General features: G+C 37.9%; 1 protein-coding gene across 20 annotated transcripts in view; it reads left to right on the top strand.

The window, feature by feature from the left end:
- The window catches only part of LOC134529441 (uncharacterized), a 631,226-nt gene that overhangs the window by 279,879 nt on the left and 327,995 nt on the right, over window positions 1-23,352 (top strand). For 18 of the 20 annotated variants that reach the window (XR_010074585.1, XR_010074583.1, XR_010074597.1 and 15 more), the window contains one exon: window positions 13,655-13,795. The exons of the other annotated variants lie outside the window; for them this stretch is intronic. The gene's annotated coding sequence lies outside the window, so the exon portion shown is untranslated. The remainder of the gene's footprint in view (window positions 1-13,654; window positions 13,796-23,352) is intronic. 20 annotated transcript variants of the gene reach the window in all.

The raw sequence follows: 23,352 nt of genomic DNA, 5'->3' as shown, positions 1-23,352 counted from the left end.
AATGCAATCTGGAAAGGATGAAACGGACTTTAATTCTGCTGCCCAACTGTCATCTGTTGAACTATCGACTAAAGAAAAAACTGATGATTATGTTCTTGACGACGAGTGCTCCAAAATTGAAGATGCCTCTCAGACCGAATCGTTAAATGATGACCAAAAGCAAACAACTGTAGATCAAAACAAAGATCCAGCTTTATGGGAAATTAACGATACTTTAAGGGAAATTATTGCAAGATGCGGCTTTTATCAAAACAAGTCTTCTGACTTCTCTAAAAGTGGAAAACTATATGCTGATCAACGTCGTTTCTTGCCAGTGAGTATCTTTCAAAGAAAAATGAAAAACAATGAAGTGAAGGACCGAAATTGGCTGGTTTACTCTGAAAGTAAGAGTTCCGTATATTGCGGACCATGTTTAGCATTCGGTCCATTGGAGAATAAAACTCAGTTCGAGAACGAAGGATTTAATGACTGGAAAAATGCAGAACACCGAGTAGCTCAGCATGAAAACTCTGCGCGTCATAAATCCAGTATCCTTAGTCTGAAAGCTAGAAGTGCGATTGATGGTCGAATCGACAATTTACTGCATTTGCAAATTGATGAATAAATTACTTATTGGAGAAATGTTCTGAAAAGGGTTGTTGCTGTAGTGAAGCGGCTGTGTTCAAGAGGTCTCGCTTTTAGAATAAAAAGTGAAAAGTTCGGTGATCCACACAACGGAAATTATTTTATGATTCTGGAACTGTTAGCTGAGTTTGATCCTTTCTTAGCCAGTCATATTGAACGATTTGGGAATCAAGGATCCGGAAGTACCAGTTACTTATCGAAGACCGTTTGTGATGAATTTATACTTTTGATGTGCCATAAAGTCTTGAAGCAAATTGGAGACGAGATAAGAAGGGAGAAATACTTTTCCTTAATCATCGATTCAACACCGGATATAGCACATGTGGACCAGCTCACCTTCGTGATTCGGTATGTTTTAGAAACAGGAGAACCCTGTGAAAGATTCCTCAAGTTTTTGCCCTCAGTGGGACATAAAGCTGAAGAAATGTTTGCTGCCATTACTTCGGAACTAAAAACCTTGGGTTTGAACATTGAAGACTGCCGTGGACAATCGTATGACAATGCCGCAAATATGTCTGGCATATACAATGGCTTACAGGCTAAAATTCAAAGTCAAGCACCGTTTGCTTTTTTCGTTCCTTGCTCTGCCCATTCTTTAAATTTAGTGGCAACTGCGACTGCTGAATCTTGCACAGAAGCTTGTCGATTCTTCATGTTGCTCCAAGAAATATACGTTTTTTTTTTCAAGTTCAACACAACGCTGGAAGATATTGATGACTGAAGTCGGAGAAGGCAAAACAGTCAAGAGAGTAAACCTCACACGTTGGTCAGCTAGAGAGGATGCATGCAGAAGTTTGAGAGATTCGTGGCACGAAGTCATTAAAGCTTTGGAAACAATCAGGAATGACTGCACCGAAAAGCCTGTCACAAGAAATGAAGCAATGGGAATTCTTTCAAAATTAAAAAAACTGGAAACAGCGTTAATGGTTGTTGTGTGGAATGTTTTTTTGGAAAGAATAAACAAAGTAAATGTTCAAATCCAGGCTTCTACTGTAGATTTGATTACTGTAGCCGATCTTTATGAATCTCTTCGCAAGTTTTTCGTAGAGCAACGAGAAAACTTCAAGTATTTCGAAGAAATGGCAATGGAATTAAGTGCGTCGAAGCAGTACACAAAAGACTTGGGAAAAAGACAACTGAAAAGAAAAAAATTTGCTGATGAAACACCCGATGAAGAAATGAGTATGACAGCGAGTGATACTAGCGATACTTTCAGGGTTAATACATTTCTCGTCATCATTGATAGACTCGTATCCGAATTAGAAAAAAGGAAGAAGGCATACGACAATTTCAATGAAAAATTTTCATTTCTGACCAAAATGAGCGAGTTATCATTATCAACCCTTACGAAAAAGGCACTGTCCTTAGAAAAAATGTATCCTAATGATTTAGAGACTGAGTTGGTTCAAGAATGCATACATTTTCAAAGCCACATATCTTCGCAAAGCATTCTGGTAAAACCAGATTTTACATCATTACAGAGTCTATCTTCGTTTCTGCGAAAACAAAGTTTGCAGAACGTTTATCCGAACTTGGACATAGCCCTTCGTATGGCCTTATGTACACCAGCGACAAATTGTTCGGGTGAGAGAAGTTTTTCTTGTCTAAAAAGGGTAAAAAATTATCTGAGATCGACCTTGAGCCAAGAAAAATTAAACGCTTTAGCACTTTTGTGCATACAGTCGGAATTAATGAACAATATTACTTACGACGATATAATCGATGATTTTGCCAACAAAAAATCGTGCAAAAAGGGATTGTAACGAACTTAATCTAGGACATGAAAATTGTAGAGGCAAGGGCGGCAAAAACTTTGCAGCCTATACCTGGAAAATTTGTAAATCCGCCACTGTCAACATGGCGTCCTAGGCCGAGCCGTGAGAACCATTCGAAGCGAGACCCGACAGCAGAAGATTTAGTATTTTTTAAAATAACGGGACGTATTTCTAAAGCTGTGCGTACCTTTTAGTGCTTGCTTGGTCAGCCTCCTCAAGTTTGCAATGCAAGAAGCATCTCAAACTGAAGGATATCTCGTGGTTGATGCCTAAATCAAGCTAAGGTGGATGCAGAACGTGCGTTTAAGCTGCGCAATAGAACATTCGCGGCCGTGAAATGAACAACTTAGGTTGGATTCACAATTGAAAAAGTAACGGTAACATTGAACATGAGTCGTGTGCACAAGATTTGACCGCCATGTTTTCGATACTACTGATTCGCCACTATGCATAGTACGGTCGTGTGCATGGGCAAGGGGCCATGCGCATAGGAGGGAAGTTAATGTAGGTATTTTGTGTTACAGCCGAATGGCACAACAGCCAAAGAGAGCCAAGTAGGTTGTCATTGTGGTAGGTGTTGGGAACCGTTTGTATCTATTTATCATAAACGGTGGCAATAAATTGTCAAGCCATTACATTGCTTATGTAATTCATGCTTCAAAAATAAATCATGCCAATTATCTGCAGAACGTAAGTAGCGATAATTGTAACTGAAATATACTAAAGTATATTACAGGTTAGAAAGTGTTCATTTAAAATTTTACATAATCTGTCATAACATTGATCAATGTAAGTATTGAAAAAACGGTTTTCGTAGGCAGTTAATCAGGTGTCGTGGAATAATCACCAAATAGGTAAAATATTTGTTTCCGAACATTGCAAATGGATGTCGGATACTTCGAGAAATTTCATTAGATAACTGACATTAACGCAAAGAGTTCAATTGTGAGCTAATTTCGCACAATACGTGAGCATAGCCTGCTATGCACTCGTGTATGATTTTTTCATTGTCAACCCAGCTTTATTGGTAAATAGAACTCTTGATAACATGTCACTGTGGACGTAAACGATACATTTTTGAGGTTATGAAATCTCACAGCATTTCCTGTTTTCAAATAGTAAGGATGTGTCTACCGGTGCAGTCTTAACCAAAGGATCCTTCAATTTCAAGGTTGCATCCACTGAGAATCCAGCCGTGAAAGTTATCTAATTTCTTTCGACACTCACACAACTGGGTGTATAAGTAGCATATATTGACCGGTCCTGCCACTAGGTTCTGGGTTGTGGTGACAGTGGGTACTGGTTGTGGTGTCGGTGATGTCGGCGATGTCGGCGCCATCTTGGATTGTGACTTATGGCAGCCATCTTGGTGTCAAATTACCTTCAAATTCCTCAAAAATGACTCAAAATTCCTATAAATTTCTCAACTTCACGGGAAAAATTCCATTGTTAAAGGAAAATTTCCCGTTTTCCCTCAAAAAAATTAAAAATAACTTAATTCGAAATGTTTTAAAAGACTTTTGTCTTAGATAAAAAATTTAAATTCCTAAAATTGGCCCTAAGACTCCTAAAAGCAAGCTTACCTAAGCCGCTGATATCAGGTCCTTGACCTCGACCGCCGTCGTTGCAATTGTCGTTACGGTTACCATCTTGAAAATATATAATTTTTATCCGTTTTAAATGAAAAAAATTTAAAATTTATAAAAAATTAATTAATCAATTTTAAAACGCCACACATTTTGAAAATCTCCGCCATTAGGAAAATCCGTAATTATTATAGGATTTTAACTGAATTTTGTTTTTAAATTTATAAAACAATTATTGAAATATGATTTTAATAACTTGGCAGCTGACCTTTAACATTAACCTTGACCTATAACTTTTACCTTGACTTTTGACATTGAACTTGACATTTGACCTTGAACTTGACATTTACCTTGATCTTAAGATTTGAACTTGAACTTGACTTTTGACCTTGAACTTGACCTTTTAACTTGGCCTCGACCATTGAACTCTGAACTTTACAATGACATCTAACTCTGACAGACACCATCTTGAATTTAACCATCTTAGAACCGAGCACTCCAATCTCCGAATGTTGTAATTTCCGTTACGACCGTTATATTGGAAATTCGTAATTATTATACGATTTTTATGTAAAAATGTTTAAATTTATAAAAATTTTAAATAATACAATTTTTAATAATAAACATTATGGAGTTCTTGGTTTTTAGCCCGGCGATGTCAATCGATTAGAAATGGCAACGGATCCTTTCTCCATGGAAGCCACCGACAGACTCTCCTCCTACCACTAATGCCAAGGGAGATATTACGTCAGCCAGTATGGCGCATGGCAGCAATCTTGTTTGCGTCTGGTGGAGGTCGCCATCTCATTTTCGTATGCTAGAGACCGCTGCCGCCATATTAGTATAAGTTTTGCCAGCTAGAGTGCAGTATTCATTTATTGCCAGGGCACCTGCCATCTTGGCATTTGGCTGCCATCTTGAAAATTTGTAATTTTTAAGCTAGAAATTTGGAAAAAAATTCCCAAATACTTTAAAATATCACTTATTAAAATAACGATTGATTCGATCAATTCATGTCCGCGGTTTGATACCAGGCAGGACAGAGTTAATTAAATTGATTAATTATATATTAAACAGTCTAAGGTCCGGAATACAATAACCAAAATTCATCAATATTACATTAAACAGCTAGTCAGAGGAGTTAGTTCACACCAAGTGCCACTCATGTGATAAGGACCATGTGTGCGAAACCCACCCTACAACTTTGTATTTTTTCTTGCCTCATGTAGAAAAATAAATTCCAATAGATGCGAAGTTATATGTATTCACGTACGACTAGTCGAAGTACCGAAATTCAAGCACGTTAACCACAAAGGTTTTAAAAAATTATTCACGAGGGAGAGGCTGGATGAAGACGAGCGAGAGCCCCGCCTGCCAGCAAGCTTGTAGAAGAGTCAGGTACCAACCGCCTGGCCTCATCATGCGGCGCACAGGCCTCGCTCCCCGGCCGTGACGCAAACACGTATAAAACGTCGCTGGAATCATATCCAAAGAAACATTTGCGCCCCGAAAAAAATTTTGTACTGCATTTGACCAGAGTGTAACCCAGAACATATGCCACAAAGAAAACATTGACACGAGTAATAAAAAAAACAACAAATCTTCAAAGAGGTCAAGCGTCTCCGAACCAAGAGTTGATTTTTCGATTGCACTCACGAACATTTTAAACAGTTCATGTTCAATATCAGGCGTAAAAAACCAGGCATCTCCAAACCACGAGGCCAGTCTTGACCTGACTGCCGTCTTGACTACACACATTGAACGAAACGACACACATACAACAGAAAATAACACACAACACACGCAATGAACATGCAATACACACACTTGACACGCAATAAACACGCAATGCACACACAGAACACGCAATGCACACACCTAACACACTATGAATACGCAATATACACACTGTACACGCATTATACACACCGAACACGCAATTTTCACACTGGACACGCAATGTACACACCGAACACGCAATAAACTTGGAATGGACACACAATTTACACACCGAAAACGTAATTAAGGCAATACACATAGAACACGCATTTAACGAAAAGGATATAAATGTGCACGAACATTCATATCATCGGGGATACGTTCTCGCCACAGAGATACGATCTGGTTACAGGGATACGATCTCGTCGCAGGAATACGTTCTCGCCACAGGGATATGATCGGTAGCAAGATGCGGTATGATAAAATGCCTCCAACAGTCTTTGTCTCCAAATGCCATCGACTCCAGCTGTCTCATGCGTAACTGCTCAAGCAACATTTAGTTAAATGACAACTTGTCTACGAAACTACAAATCTACAAGACTTCGATGCTATGAGACTACGAGTCTACAAGACTACAAGACTACGAGGCAATAGGACAACAGGACTATGAGACTACAACTCTACGATGCTCCAACAAGCTGCGAGACTACAAGGAGTCTACAAGTTTCCAAATGCTACAAGGTTACGAGTCTACAAGGCTACATGGCTACGAGGTTACAAGACTACGAGGGTACAAGGCTACGAGGCTACATGGCAACAAAGTCTACGAGACTACGAGTCTACGAGGTTGCAACTGGCTACAATAGCTCCATTCAGCAGCCAGAGTAATTTATCTCATGGAAATAACTTTTTGCAAGTAGTCCCGATTCTAGCAACAGTTGGCACCACATGCTGTGTTGTACAGACAGTCACTGTTTTTATGTGGGATGCGGAATACTCACTCAGGATCGCAAGAGAAGGATGGTTTCGCTAGACACCAAGCAGAAGGAAGTTCGTCTAGCATGATACTGGTTCTCAGCCGTCTTAAGAAATATTATTTGTTTGAGTAATGGTTATGTTTTGTTTGTTAAAATTATTGTAAGTGCTGATTAGTAACATAAATTCACTAATTAAATGTAAGTCTGAACAAAATTGCATGTCTCATTAAATAAAGAATTTTTCATGCAAAAATAGATCTCTCAGAAATAATCAGAAGCACGCGAAGAACTACAGCAGAAGTCTCTCCAGGAATAATCGGGAGCATACAGAGAAAATCAACAAAAGCGTTGCCATGAATGACCAGAAGAAATTGGAGAAACCAACAAAATGTTGGTAGGAATAATAAGGAGCACATCGAAAAAACCATCAAAATAATGAGATTAATAATCAAAAGCGCACGGAGAAAACTAACGCAAGTTGTCATAAATCAAGTTCAGTGAATCACAGAAAACCCATAAATAATAAAAAAAAATTAAAAATTAAAAAAAATATATACAAAAAATTCAGGCTTGTGCTAGAACTCTATCCTTGCTGAACAAAGGAGAAGTTCACAAGCTGGTAGAAACTGTTTTTGTACAAGGTTACTTGTAAATTTCACTAATGTTTTCTGACACCTTTTTCTGTGGTATTTTGTGTGTGATGCACCTGGTAAAGCAAATTAAATGTTAGTTTTTTTTTTGTGTTCATAATATATACTCTACACTTGTTTGCACTTTCTGCACCTTCTCCAAAGTTTTCAATTTATTTTTAACTGTACGTATATTGTGTTATTTTTCAGAGATTTAAGAATTTACCGCTCAAAAACATTTGTTATAAAGTAACTTGAGAAAATATATCTTTAACAGTTGCAAATGTTTGACATCAATTCGTAAGATTATATATATATACTCAATGTACCTAAAAACTTAATACATATCTGATCATACTTTTGGTGTTGTTTATTGAATGTTTTGCATATATGTGTATTTACAATTAAATAAAATTAATGGAACTTACTTGTTTTGTCTTGTTAATGTTCTGCCATCTCCTGAAGTTTTCAACATTTAAGTTATTTCCTCTGATTTTAATTTATTATGCAGGTTAGGCCCCATCTGGGCAAGCAAGTGTTGTACCTTGTGATTTCGTAAAAGAGTTGGTGCTTACAGTAAGTGTTTGGTACCAAATGGGACCGGCCTCAAGATCAAGGTTACATGCCAAGGACAAAGTTCAAGGACAATGCCCAAGGTCAAAGGTCAGCTTCCAAATTAATAAAATCGTTTTTAAATAATTTTTTATAAATTTGAAATTTTTATCTTAAAAACCGTATAATAGCTACTGGTTTTAAAGATAGCGGACAATTGTTAAAATAGTGGAGGTTTTTATATTAAAATTTTAGTAATTAAATTTTTTTATAAATTAAAAAAAAATATTTTATTAAAATCTGATGAAAATTATAGATTTTCGAGTTGGCAACCATAACGAAAATTGAAACGATGACGTCGAGGTCTAGGTCCTGGTATCAGTCTTAAGCCGCTTCTACAATTTTAAACTTTTTTTAAGCGCAAGTCTTTAGAGGCATTTAGAATTAGAATTTTTGATTTTTTGAGGGGGGGGGGGGGGAAAGTAAATTCTCCCTCAAAAACAAGAATTTTTCCTCGAAGTTGGGAAATTCCTAGAAATGTTGAGGAAATTTGACACCAAGTTGGCCACCGTAACGCCACAATCTAAGATGGCCCCGATACCACCGACACCACACCCAGTACCCACCGCCACCACGACCCAGGGCCCAGTAGTAGGACCGGCCAATATATAGCCTACTGCTTGTATATACAAACAAATACTTTTTTTTTGGTAGTGAATTGTTTACATTTATAAAATTTTCACTCTCTTATCCTCTTTCGATAGTCATAGATAGACTTAAAAAGGACGCCAGTGACTAACTTGTCCTTTCACGAAAGGCTTAATGGGCGACTGTGTACGGATCCTTCAAGTATTCGGTAGGTCAACAAAAATGACTGACATCGTTTAAGATGAACTTTAAAAGGATACTTTAGGCTCTTGGGGTCTAAAGGAGGTAGCTATATGGAAACAGATTCTGTGTACATCTGTTTCAAAGGCTGTGAACTTTTTGGTATTTATTTAGTGTATTATTCGAATACAGGGTGTCCACATACTGGAAAGTATGGAAAAGTCAAGGAAGTCAAACAGAGCAAAACAAGGAATTTATTTGAAATCCTGGAAAACTCATTGAAATTCACCAGTGGTGGAAATAAGAAGAGGAAATTTCATGCTCCAGTCTGTGATCATCCAGACTGTGGAAGAATTATTTTTTTCATATGTTTTAGTGCATAGTCTATCATACTTAAAATAGTGAATTCAAGTCTGTTTGAATTAAAATTTTTGTTATTTAATTTTAGGCTAGCTGTAAGAATGATGGAGACAGTATTTTAGTTTTTTTTTCTTCTCAGAAAATCGCAAAACAGGTGAATTATTAAAAAAAATAATAGTCGATGAAATCTGAAATTTTGGTCATGGAATCTCAGGGAAAAGTAAGACTGGGTCTACACCCTTCTTGGTCCATGGGTTGCCCACAAGCCGCAGTCTGAGGCAATTTAAAACAACCAGAACATCCTTTGGTCCTGCCTTAATGCTATTTCCCTGTTTCTCAAGGACAACCCGACTATTTGTACCCATGCGTCACAACACTAATGTTGTGTTACGTGACTATGCTACCGCGAAGCGTCTAGTCACTTCATCATTTTGCCATTGAAATATAAATGCAATCAGACTCATTTGGGATTTGATTTTTTCTGTTATTGTCCCCTTACACCTCATTAAATATGGCAATTTCTACCACGAGTTTAGGTACATAATTTGCTATCATTTGATTTTTTAATGAGATATTTAACATTTTTTTTTTTTTTAGCTTTTTGGCAAAAAAGAAACGTCTGGTGAGATCATATTTTTATCTGTAAACACACACACATATGTAATGACCATACCTAGAAAAACAACAGAGATTAAACAGATTATGAACAAAACCTCAATATCACTATGAAGACAACAGAAAGAAAAAAAACAAATATATATGATTCAAGCCTCAGTAACAAAAATGGTTATGTATTTATTAAAATATATTTATATATGACTTTGTATTTTCGTTACTTTCAGGCAGTTACTATAGTAGCCCTACGTTTGAGTAATTTTTGCACGTTTTATATTCGTGATTGTTTAAAGACAAATAAATTCACCATGTACTGAGAAAAAATAAATAGTTTAGTGACGACCGCAGAATTTTTTGTGTTGTCCACGAAGTTGGTTATTAGTAACAGCTAATTGTTGTTGCCACTTTGAGACCTTCTACTTCCGTTCATAACTTCTTACATGCTAGTAACGGTTGGCCCATAGAACAATGTAGGATAGTGAAATTTTAGGAACTCGCCAGGAATAATCTGTGTGAGGATTTGATGGCAGGAGCATTTGTCATTTTTCGAAAATTCGTTTCTCTTTACATCGCAGGACGCTCAGTGGCTTCTCATGTGTTGTCTCCTTTGATTTTATTGAGGTTTGGTCCATATGTATCTCCACGTTGTCTCGCCTGATTTATTAAGGTTTGGTCCATGTATCTCTTTGTGTTGCCTTTATTGCGGCATTGAGGTTTCGTCCCTATATCTAAGTGTGTTGTCTTCCTAGTGATATTAAGGTTTTCGTCCATAAAATGTGATGTCTCTGTCATATTTTCTAGTTTGTTCATTATATTGTTACGAGGATGATATAGACGAGGCAAAGAGGCAGGCCAGTCGACCCCGCGCGCCGGCCAGCGGGGTGGTCCCGGGGAGGACTCACCTTCCGGACACAGGCAGCACCCGTCATTCCGCTGCATAGTAATCACATTAGAGCTGCGCCTGTCCGTCCCTCTCGAGTGTTCTGCACGTCCCCAGAGCCCCGTCCAGTCAAGTCGCGTAACTTGGACGCCATTGTTCTCAAAGCTTCGTGTATTCATTCAGGGATTCCGGTGACGCGACTCTTCAAAGTTCTAAAAAAAGCTTAAAATGATTTGTAAAATGTTTTCAAAAGTCCTTCGTTCGAGAGATATTTCACATTTTGTGTTTTTCTAACCTGTCACTACCTTACCTCATAAAAACGTTAGTAATTTTAACTATACTTGCGCTGTAACAATTGCACAATTTGAAAAAAAAAAAGGGATTCGATTTTCCGTCAAAAATTTAACTTGTAAAATACTTTATTCATTTACTGGTTTAAAGAAAGACTTAAAACTTGAAAAATTTCACAAATAATTATCTATCAAATGGACTTTACATTATTTTATCTATATGTGAAAATAATGTTGTATTATGGTTTGAAAATTATGGTTGAATATTAGAAACCGTAGTTCAAATAGAAACAATTTAAGGAGGGAAAGGATTAAAAAACAACTCGTTAGTAAAGTAAACAAGTAAACTTTTTATTTCACAAAAACCAAATTGGAAGGTTATCATTAAAAAAGTTTTAACGGTTCTTATTGCATTTTATAAATCAATACATTAAAAAAATAAAAGAAATATATTACATAAATATTTAGCTTTATGTTTATAGAGAAACTGCTAAAAGTACCTCCCTTGTTCTCGTATGCAGTTTCTCTAAAACAGAAAACTTAATATTCATGTAAACGATTTCAGAAGATGTATTTATTTAATTTTTTCCCCTTTTTCTGTTTATTAAAATTGTTGGGTGCAACGTTTTCACTCTGCGAAGCCATAATGGCCAGTAGCACCACACACTACTACACATACCAGGGGTATTGAGGACGCTATCGGCCATGGCCTTTAGACCAACTCACGTTTAGATTGCAGCACACGGCTTATGGCGCGCAGTGTTGCCAGATCTCTAACACGTTACGAATATCAGGAGCTGTGTTTCTCTGGAATCCTGAGTGCACGAGAAGAATTTTAAGAACATTTATCGTAATTTTTAATATTTTATATTACCACCTTTAAAAACCTGTAATAACTTAATTATTTTTTGACCCTAACTTACAACAAGAAACTATTCACACACATCCATTGATACGAATTCATACGACAATTATTTTGTGCACTTAATTAAGAAATTAATAATTTCAAATAACCTTTTATCACTATCGCTACCGCTGAACAAAGTTGATACTCTTTCCATAAGAGTAGCACAGGGCTGATCTGAATAAGGCGTTGGGGCAATGGATATGATAGGGATGATGTGGATGAGTCTAAACATATTAAAATATTTGCCTTTTATTAATACTTCGATGTTTCAGATTCTGAGGAAATTAATGAATTTTGTCTTGGTTTTGTTCGGTGACATCCACAAACATGAATTTTGTAACAGAAAAAAAACCTGAATATAATATTCCTGTAGGCTAATTTATCTGGTGTGATAAATTTTGAAATTAAACATTAAAACAGTAACCAGCGAAAGTGTTAAGTTTTAAAAAAATTTCATTCTCCTAGAATGATTTTAAGTATGCAAAATATTTGTCACATGGATATTTCGATGCTGTAAGATATGCGAAAGTTCTTAGTCCAAATTTCAATTTCAAGTTCATATGATATTTGGCAACAGCGCATTAAGAAACAAGGACAGCGCTCACGGTAGTCGGCCTGGGTTAGAGCGAGAGAGAGAGAGAGAGAGAGAGAGAGAGAGAGAGAGAGAGAGAAATCGCCTTTTACTTCCACACTGCAGTCTAAGAATGAAGAGCTCTATAGAAAGCATTTTCCTGGAGTCATTCCGGGAAGCCATGGCACACCAAAATCAGGCCGGAAAAGACCGCGTCCTCTGGCATGGAGTTCAGCGTGTTACCACTGTGCCACCTCTCCGTGTGGTAGACATCGGCGTCCCGCGACGTTCCCTCACAACATTAAACCTTTTTTATTGAATAATTTGAGTCGGGTGCTTATCGTAAAAATGTTGTTAGTAGTGACCCAAAAGTCTACTGATGCGTGTAACGATTCATACATTATTGAAGCAATAACATAGTTTCAGCGCTGTTGCAGAGAAAAACCAAAAAGGTTGTGATTCCCTCTCGTGAATATTATGGTGACCGCTGAGGAAATCCGGGTCGGGCACATGCTTGCTTTGCGCTCTCTCCTCCGACCTCCCTTAAAGCTCACTGTTACTCGCCATGTTGGAATTTTCAATTTTCCAGTCATTACTATCATTTAGGGGCTAAAACTGAAGTTTTAAGTCGACACCTCCCTTGTTTGTTGTTCTCTCACAAATACTTACAACATATAAGTGTTCACTGAGTGCAATCAATATAGTGGATGTAAAACGTCGCGCAAGTGTTCGTAATTATTATCACTTCTGCGATTTTTTAACATCCTTAATACCACATTTCGTGAATATCTGTTGGAATGTTTGTAAGATAACAACAAATGCAACGGAGGTTTCGCGTTAACGTTTTAGAAATAGCTCTTTAATAATAGTAAAGAAGAGAAAAGGGAAGATATCAACTTGGCGTGTGAGACCGTGACTTAAAATGTGTCATCAAGTGTCGTTACAAATGAAGAGTATGCTGTTACTTACGAAACGTAACAATAAAGTTGGTCTATTATCTTAATATATAATTAAAATTCTTTATTATAATTTACTCCGGAAATGAAAAACAATGAAAAAATAAAAGCTGGTTTCCTGTAAACGTTATCGTTCGTGTGAGATGTAATAAAGTGGGGACGTTTGGTTGCATAAAAATGATGTTTTTTTTTTAATAAGGAATTTAAATTATAAGTGATAGCACTTAAAACAACTACATATTAACTTTAAAATTCACGGTTGGATGAACGCTAATTGATTGTAATTTGACTGTATGAATTAGGATAGGATCATTAATAGGGACATGTTATATGTGAATTATTATTACTTGGGTAATGTATTGGAACTATCCGGGATATTTTTCAGGTTAAAAAATTTCAACCGATAGAAGATGTGGTGATTGGTAAGCGAGCGGAGGAATGCTGCACATTCTAAAGAAATGAAGTTGTATTACAGTCGCTGCTACACCTGTCACCGCCTCGACTTCCTCGTACAGCTGCTTCACAGGTAAGCCGCTCTCATAAGAGTAAGGTTCGTGTTTAAATTTCAAGAGTAAACTGTGTTTTGTGTTTATGTTCGCAATTACAAATATTATGACTTCAACCGTATTGGAGCATTCATCTTTCCCCCACACGGATTAGAATTTCGACAGATACATATAATTGCCAGCATAAACAAATACGAAGCAGAATAACGGAAAAGCAACACAAAATGTCATATTATCCAGAGAATATTAATAGTGGATGAAGGAAATAATTCAGGTTTTCTTCTTTGGCTGTTTCTTATAGGAAGAAATCATATTGGCAGAAAAACTTAAACTACTTATGAAAGTTTCGGGATATATTGTTTGTCTCGCCATGCCAAAGTTTAAACGCATGTACGTGAATGAAACATTTCACGCCATTTACATTATTTAATGTATATATTAAAGATGACTAGTTGGTAATTCTCCGAAAAAAATACACATTTATATCGCCACCAAATAATATTTCTTGTCAATATACTTCCCAACAAATACCGAATGTTTCAAAATTCAGGGAGTGATAGAACACAACTAGACAAGCTCAAGCCAACACACAATTTATGATCGGAACTCAACCGGTATAGCGCAAGAGTACGGTACGTGATCTGTTATAAAATGATGAGAAATGAGGCAGAATTGGTCAAAATGGCACGGCACCGATGAGTTAAGGAAAAATATTTTATTCAACAACTTTCAATTCCACAAATACCACGTCACATGATCTTCTCTAAATTGCGGCCGCCAACAGGGAGGCAGGTATCACGCGTGTCTTGTTGGAAAACATCAGTGCAGTTGTAACCTATCGGTTACTTTTGTGCATTAATTTTTTGAAAACTTGAAATCACGCAAATGTTGAACCGCAGAAATGTTATATATATTTGTACATAATTTCAGAACGACATTTTAGGCCCAAGAACTAAGGAACTGAGATATATTTTAATACTTTGCTTGGATGTAGAAAAGCATAAGCAGTTACAAATTTTCTCGCACTTATGCGAGTTAATGCAATGTTTGCCAGTAAATTATTGGGTTTGGCCTTCGATACTTCGGTCACATGTTTCAATGCAGGTTTGGATAGGGAAAAAACCGAACAGGAAATCTGGCGTAACGTGTGCCCGCAGCGAGTGAAGGAGGGCTTAGTTCAGCAATATGTGTACCGGTTTGAAGGTACTGATAAGCACGTGGTTGAGTTTGTGCAAAAAAATTTGATCAGGCGAAGGTTCGAGGTGTGTGTATGTCTGAAAGTAAATTGGTTTGTTTACTTATGGAAAATATGCTTCCTGATGTGCGCAAAGAATGTGTGTACATTAGTAAGCCTGATAATGTTGGTTACGCTATTAAACAATTCGTCGAAAGTAACATGTTTTTGGATTTTTTGGTGGTAAGGTGCTGAAGATTGTGGCATCCATCCAAAGAGCCAGTGTTTCGCCCATTTGCGAAACTGCCAAAATTTATTTATAGGTCAATGAACATCGAAATATTCGCAGCCCTAGAACACGCAAGTATGTGCTGCCATTTATTGACAAGATAATTTTACTACATAGTTTTTTTGTGTTTGGTGACGAGGTGATAAATATATTTGGTAGGGAAGTGTAAGAGGCCTGACTTCATCGCGCACACAGCTGGAACAGTGACGCGCGATTCAAATAGGAACTACACCCGAGCAGATATGGGGATTCTTTTTTTTTTTTGAGAAGTCTAGGAATCCAGGAAAAGTACAATTTCTTTGCAAATTCTTTTAAGCACATTATTCATAATTGCAATGGGTTTTTTGAGCATTTATATGTATGTTTGATAAATTGCTAACCAAGGCATGATCATATTGTAAACCTTTGTCATGTCATTTTTCTGTTTATCAATAAATTATTTGCAAAACCTTCAAGTATATATATCATATATGTGTTTGTGTGTGTGTGTAGCCTTTGGTAGCTTGTGGGGTTTAAATATTTTGGGTTTTAAACATAAGAAACTGCACAATTTCCAGACCTTATCATGATACATCCCTGTAGTTGGTTAGGTTCCTGAGACTGGTTTTTTAAAGTTTTTTGAATCTTTATTTTTTGATAAAAAGATTACAAGATTTTCCCCCGCCCCCAGTTAGGCCACAAGCGGCGCCACTTTGCTTCACAGTGTGGTGTGAGGTTAGGTATTTTTATGTAGAATAGTCATAATGGCTCACGCTTGAATATACAAACTCATGAAGAAGCCGATATGTGTAAATTTAAGGGCAGCAGATGTTTAATAATTATTATTAAGCTTAAATTACCTTTTTGCATCGAACAAGTATCGAACCAAGGACAGAAATCGATCGAATGAAAATATTATATATTATTATTTTTAATGATTTTTTGAATTGTTTCTAAATGTTTAGTTGATGATTACAAATTTTCAATACTGCAGTTAATATGATATCGATGGCTTACTGGTATCTGGTTAAACCTGAGCCGCCCGCCGCCACGTGGATCCCGCGGCCCGCCAAATTCACTGCACCGTCCGCAACCGTTTAGCGTCAGAAATCGTTTCACATGCAGTAAACCCCAATTAGCCTATGATGCGCGCCCCCTTGTCCTACATAGTTAAAAACTCGCATAGTAGAGTGTGTAGGCTTCGGGCTGAGACACACTTAGGTACTCCCCTAACCTGGACCCTCCCCTTACACACTTAGAATAACTTAGGCTAGGAAAAAAAAATCAATGTTTCACGAAAACGTTGCATTAAAATTCGGCCTTTAAATTTGCCCAGAAAGCCAAGGAATTGAACTCCTCTGGCTCTGAATGAGAGGAAATCTTTCTATATCATTTATTTTTTGCGCGCTATTGAAAACAAACTTTATTTCGTATGTTATAAATTATTATTTCCAAGTGCATTGGCCAGCGACAGCGTCCTTGCTGAATCTGGCCTGGTGGTCAGATTTACTGCTACGTAATATGTATAAGTGTACGACGGGAAGACTACACCGCTGCACATGAAGCTACTTAGAGAAGATAAGGCACTGTTTGCAGCAGCGCGCGTTGCCCCAGAGCCTCGCCAAAGTGTAACAAATATCAGAACGACTCTTGGACGAAAGTAAATTTAATGTTAACTTTGCATCTAGCGAGGGCGTGAATTGGCAACACTCTCAACGGAGATTCTGTTTTCACGTGCTGGACCGTCGATCCTGATTTCGGTCTTTCGCGGCCTTCCATTGAAATAACTCCAGGCAAGCGTTGGGATGGTATATTACCACAGGCCATGGCAAGCGCCACGAATATTTCACTCCAGGATAGACTCAACTTGCCTAAACATAACCAAGCCTTTTTTATAATGCTCATTGGTCGATAACACGATCACAATATTCGGCAGGTTACAACTGATTGGATGGCCACATTTATCCTTGTTTATAACTGGATCAGAGTCGTCGAAATAGTGTCGAGAGCATTGCAGTCCAATCACCAACGTGAAGCCGACGTATGTGTGCTTCAAGTCTACTTTTGCTACCCAATGAATGCGGGAAATTATATTGGCCTTAGCTGTGGCCGACTCCTTCCGCTATATTCCTCGATTGACTCTTGTCGAAAAGACTTAGACGCAAAATTTAATAAAAAAACAACTAATATTAGAACTAAGTTTTAAGTAATTACTTGAAAATCAACGTGGTTGTAAGAAATTAGAATTTTCAGCTTAAACACTTGGCTGATCCGCCTAACTATCTAATCGTTTGACAGGGAGTATTACAGTATGTCTACTCGGCGGTGGGCAAAGGCAAAAACATTTTTCCCCGCACTGCAGTTGCCGGCGAAGCTAAAATAAATCTCGGCATGTGGTGTTTCTAAGTTTGATTGATAGTGTTTACAAGGCCCTGGGGTTGGTAGGGGAAGGTTACAAAAAGCCGTTGCCCCCACTCGGGCGGCCTCGAGACGCGCAGAGGGGGTCCCAGGTTCGAGGCCAGACTCCGCGGCGGGCGTCTTCGAGGCTATTCTTAGTCACGGTGCGGTCAGAGTGTCTCGCCAGACGCGGGGTTGTCACACGCGCCAAGTACCATGTCCGAGCCTTGCGTACCATGTCTGAGCCTTGCGTATCATATCCGAGAGTTGCGTACCAAGTCCGAGCATTGTGTACCATGTCCTAAACTTAGTACCATGTCCGAGACTTGCTTATCATGTCCGAGCCTTGCGTATCATGTCCGAACCTTGCGTATCATGTCCGAGCCTTCGAGTACCATGTCCGAGCCTTGCGTACCATGTCTGAGCCTTGCGTATCATATCTGAGAGTTGCGTACCAAGTCCGAGCATTGTGTACCATGTCCTAGACTTAGTACCATGTCCGAGACTTGCTTATCATGTCCGAGCCTTGCGTATCATGTCCGAACCTTGCGTATCATGTCCGAGCCTTCGAGTACCATTTCCGAGCCTTGCGTACCATGTCTGAGCCTTGCGTATCATATCCGAGAGTTGCGTACCAAGTCCGAGCATTGTGTACCATGTCCTAGACTTAGTACCATGTCCGAGACTTGCTTATCATGTCCGAGCCTTGCGTATCATGTCCGAGCCTTCGAGTAACATGTCCGAGCCTCACTCACCATGTCTGAGCCTTGCTCACTATGCCTGATTCTCGCTCACCATATCTGAGCCTTGCTCACAAAATATGAGATATGCTCACCATGTCTGAGCCTTGCTCACCAAGTATGATATATGCTCACCATGTCTGAGCTTTGCTCACCAAGTATGAGAAATGCTCACGATGTCTGAGCTTTGCTCACCAAGTATGAGATATGCTCACCATGTCTGAGCTTTTCTAACATGTCGGAGCCTTGTTCCATATGACTGATTTTTATATTATGAATACATTTAAAATCATTTTTAAAAGCATATATGATTAGAAGCAAACTTATTAGGATACTACCACCTGAAACGAACCAGGTAGTGAGATGGACCTGCTGTGAAGGCGCCTGTTGAGTACTTAACAATTATCACCGATTTACAATCATTTATTTTTCGTGCCCCCACTTTCCATAACGAGTTATAAATATCATTTAGCCTATAATGCTAAGTATTCCAGGAATATGCGCAGTTCTTTAAAATAAAATTTAAAAAACCTGATTTTTCCGTGGTGACGAAGAGACAAGTTTCTTATTAAAAACAACAGTACAGAATTGAGAAGTGCATATTTATAATCTGAAATGAAAGAAATAGACTTTTTAGAAATAAAGTCAACTATTGTCTTATTATTTTTTCTCACAATGTTTTACATTTATGATGTAAGATCACGATTTGTTGCGGAAGCCTTGTCCTGGAGATCACATTTCAGGGCATGAAGTCACTAACAAGGCGACCCGCGAAAGCAGCCCCGTAACGCCGCCTGAATCATGTTCGAATAGTACTGGAGGACTACAGCACACTGGTTGAGTAGCGCACGCGCAAACTTCAAAATTCGATACTACATGTATTTTAACTGCGTTGTTTTCGTGATATTTTACCCAGAACATCCACTCCTCACACTGCATTTCCAATTATTTGCTATATATCGACAAGCCAACCTAAAATTGGGCTTATAGGTGCCAACAATTTTTGCCAAATATGAACTTCAGAACACGCGCCGGAGTGGAATAGTGTAGCTCGCGCATTGATGCGTCTCCTTTAGTTACGGATCCTCGTCGTTAGCGCACAATGCTTTCAAAGGTAGTTACGGGACTTGGCCAACGACCAGCTAAAACAATGGAATGCTTATTTTCCAATCGAACCGTCGGAAACATGTTATCATGGCGGAAGCCAGTGGAACATTTTTGCAAAGTCTCAATACTGTGATGGTTCGAATTTAATTAGTAGTTTATGTAAATATATTAAGTCATCCGTCTCGCATTTGGGTTTAGCCGTCCTGATTCCAGTCTGCCCCGGTGTTCTGAGATTACTCCCAGCACGACCGGTGCTTCATTACCATATCTCCCCCTCGAGTTTTAATAAATTTTGAAGTTCAGTCTCTTTTTTTTTAATTTTAGATTTGGTGGATTCCACGGTATAACGTAAAATGGACATTTATTGAATTATCTCGTTCGTGCTTTATAGGAAACGACAAAACCATGGACTCGTGGGAAATAACTTTTGCCAATGTATAGGTTCGTACCAGGGAGTGTTCAACGACAGCTCCATGCTCATTGCTTTCGAAAACCCATTGATGGTGAATACTTAGCATGGTTTACCCATTTAAACTTTTCACCAAGAGCTTCATACAAGCACCAACAAGCTACCTGTTTTAAATTTTTCAGAAATTGGTTGTTTCTGTATATATATTTTTTTCACTTGAAAAGGGGAAGCTGCCCCCTTGACACCCCTAAGGATAAGACCTTAGGTTCATAACTTCTAGTTCGTAATTAGGAACATTATCAAAATGTTTTCCGTGTACTTTTTTTGTGAAGACCAGCGAAGTTCATGGTACCGTGACGTAAGACAAACTGTACAGGATAATCGAGCCTCATTTCTAATTACGACCGGTTAGCCCGCGCGCGTGAATGCAGCGCCAATGACCATCGCCCTATTAGCGAGGCTGGGCGAGCTGAAAGTACAACAGCGGCGTGTTTTGCTCGATGGCTACTTGCCTGCCGTGTTCTCTGTTGAGTTCCTTGGCATGAAATCATTTTGTTCCGTCTGTGTTTTTTCAATCATTTATATTTTGCTGTCTTACGTTATTTTTTACCTATTTCTGGGACACGGAAAAGCTACATTAAAATGTCTATAGTACAAATTTCAAAATTACATTTTTATAAAATTATTTTCCGGTCAACTGTGGAAATGTGCCTTTTTTTTTATAGAAGCAACAGTAGATTAACTATCCGACGTAGAAAGATTATGGTCGTCTGCGCATTGCTCCAGTATCGACTTTTAATTTGCAAAAATAAATGAAAAAGTTATATAAACAACGCCATTTGCAAACAATTCTCCCAAAAGTCAAATGTTTTGTTGAAATGTTTAAATTATAAGTTTTATATTTAGCAGTAGGTACAGTGCACAACTTGTTCCGGTGCAGAGAAATGGCTCGCCGGTAAGACACTGGGACTCGCAATGCAGAGGAACCGAGTTGGAATCCAGCTCCGGTCATGCTGGTTTCGGTTTCCCGTGGTTTACCACAATTACATCAGGCAAATAATGGGATGGTCCCTTGATTAAGGTCATTGCTAGAAGCCATGTATTTTTCGTGAAAATGTTTCGAGACGAGTTGTGTGTTAAAACTCTTTAGCATCGTCTGTGATTTCTGAGGTCGAGTTTCTTTCAGTCACATGTCTATACTGTCTGCAGAATAAACACAGAAGATTTGAGCGAAAGCAAACGCGTCCTGATTGGGTCCGGGTAAAATAAGACAATGGTTCCTGTTGCAGATGTCCTTTTTTTTTTTTTTTGAGAATCCGTCGTAGAAAAGATTATTTTTCTTTGTAAATGTCAAAAAATAACTGGTGGAAGGCAGTTACCCAATAGTTGAGGTTATGAAATTTCGTGTCACTTTTTATGTTCTTGTTTAAACTCAGTAAGCAGAGCCGTGATTATTTCGCGGACTTACTTAGAAGCAAAGAAGACTTGAATTACATATACATCTGATCCATGTCGATGATTGAACTACAGTGCTCTTGACCACCCTGAGACCTTTATAACTACACACCCGCAAATTTCGTTAATTCATTTGGTTCAGTCTAAAATTCACAGCCATCTGTATTCTCTAAGTAGTATATAAATGTAGGTCCGAGGCCAGGCTTCGAAAGGAGGAGCCGGAGAAGCCGACCGCCATCTTGGATTGTGATGTCAAAGTGGCATCTTGGATGACATTGACCTAAACATTTGGCTTTACCCTGTCGGCCATATTGGATGACATCACATCCGCCTTTTGGCTTTACCACCATCTTTAATTATGTCATTTTGGAATCGAGTTCCTCACTTCCAAATGTTGTTTTCGTCTGCTGTAAATCGCCATCTCAAATTACTTCACAGCTACCATATTGTTTTTTTGTTCTGCTGGAAGTCACCATCATGGATGATGTAATGTCCACCATCTTTCTTTCTGCTGTTTTTTCTAAAGAAATCGGCAGCATCGCTGTGTCTCATGCATGTACTGCCGATGTTATATTACCTGCCGGTGTTGCTATGGCCCTTATCTACATATTAAATATGACTTTTTATACAAAATACATTGGAAGCGCACTGATTCGAACCATGACAGTTCCGACCTATGGGTTGGAAAACATACGTCTTTGACCAGACGGCCTTATAAACATTTACCAGACTAGAATTAAATAAATTATGTATTAAAATATAACACATATTCGGACTTCTATTTTGTTTAATTTAAGTAAGAATACTATCATCTGCTAAAGGGCATTTCAGTCATCTTTATTTTAAATAATTGCTAATAGGAGAGCTAGCATCATGTAGTTCATACATTGTCAGCCTGAAGGCGCTGCCACCATCTTTGTTTACAGTACTTATTAATAGGAGGGTTAGTATCACGCAGTACACACATCCTCTGCCAGAGTGCACTGCGACATTATGGTTTAAGTTTTACCCGCTAGTGTCAAACAGCAGACCGTCGTTGCAACCGCCATTTTGTCGGCCATCTTGACAGTAATCTTGAAATACGGTAATTATCATCCTAGAATATGGGAAACATTTTCAAAAATCATTAAAAAATTTGCATATTATTATATGAGCGAGTCGATTGTTTCCTGTTCGTGGCTCGATCCTTGGTCGATGCAAAGGAAGTTAATTTTATGTTTAAGATATTTATTGAAATAAATATGGTAAATTTCCTAAAAGAGGTTTAAATTCCTAATCTACGAGCCTCCAATAAGCCGACGATGACATATTGTCCGCCGTATTGAAAATCTGTAGGGGCCTACTTATTACTCAAAAAATTCTGAAACAATTTCAAACATTTAAAAAAAAATCATTTACTAATGTATTGATTGATCCGAAAGATTAAAGCCCTTGGTTATATTATTGGTTAGTACTAAAGTATTTAAAGTTCAAAATAATGAACAGTCCTTTCTGTCAAATTTTAAGCTAGTGACGGCCTAGCACGGAACACGAGAATTGCTCTCTGTGGTGTCAAGGTGTCTCTCATACTTTATTTGGCGGAAAGTTTGAGAGGTATAATTGCAAGATATGTGACTTCCAATTTTCCTTTTCAAATTATGTTGGACAGATAACCTCAAACATATTTTTAAAATTGTCCCACAATTAAAGTTTATTACTGGACTGAATCTCATTTTGAAATTAAATAATGTATCACTTAAAGGAAAATTTGAACTTGTAAGGATTACTGTGAAATTATTAACTTTTCAAACATTCATACATTTAAAAAAAAATGAATAGGCTATTAGTTTGTCAATAAAATGATTGTTTTGTGGTTATTAAGTGTAAAAGACATATCATTTTCTTTTTAATAATTAAAAATATTGACATATGAGATTCATATTAAAATTATTTTAGTTATTTCACATTTATAACCTCTTCATTGCACATGTGTTCGTCGCCACTTCAAAGATACATTTGGGCAAAAACAGACGCCATTTACGTTTATG

The sequence above is a fragment of the Bacillus rossius genome, chromosome 2 (assembly GCF_032445375.1).
Source record: "Bacillus rossius redtenbacheri isolate Brsri chromosome 2, Brsri_v3, whole genome shotgun sequence".
Lineage (NCBI taxonomy): Eukaryota > Metazoa > Arthropoda > Insecta > Phasmatodea > Bacillidae > Bacillus > Bacillus rossius.
The sequence above is the reverse complement of the archived record's forward strand: the minus strand, read 5'-3'. Positions and strand labels throughout refer to the sequence as shown.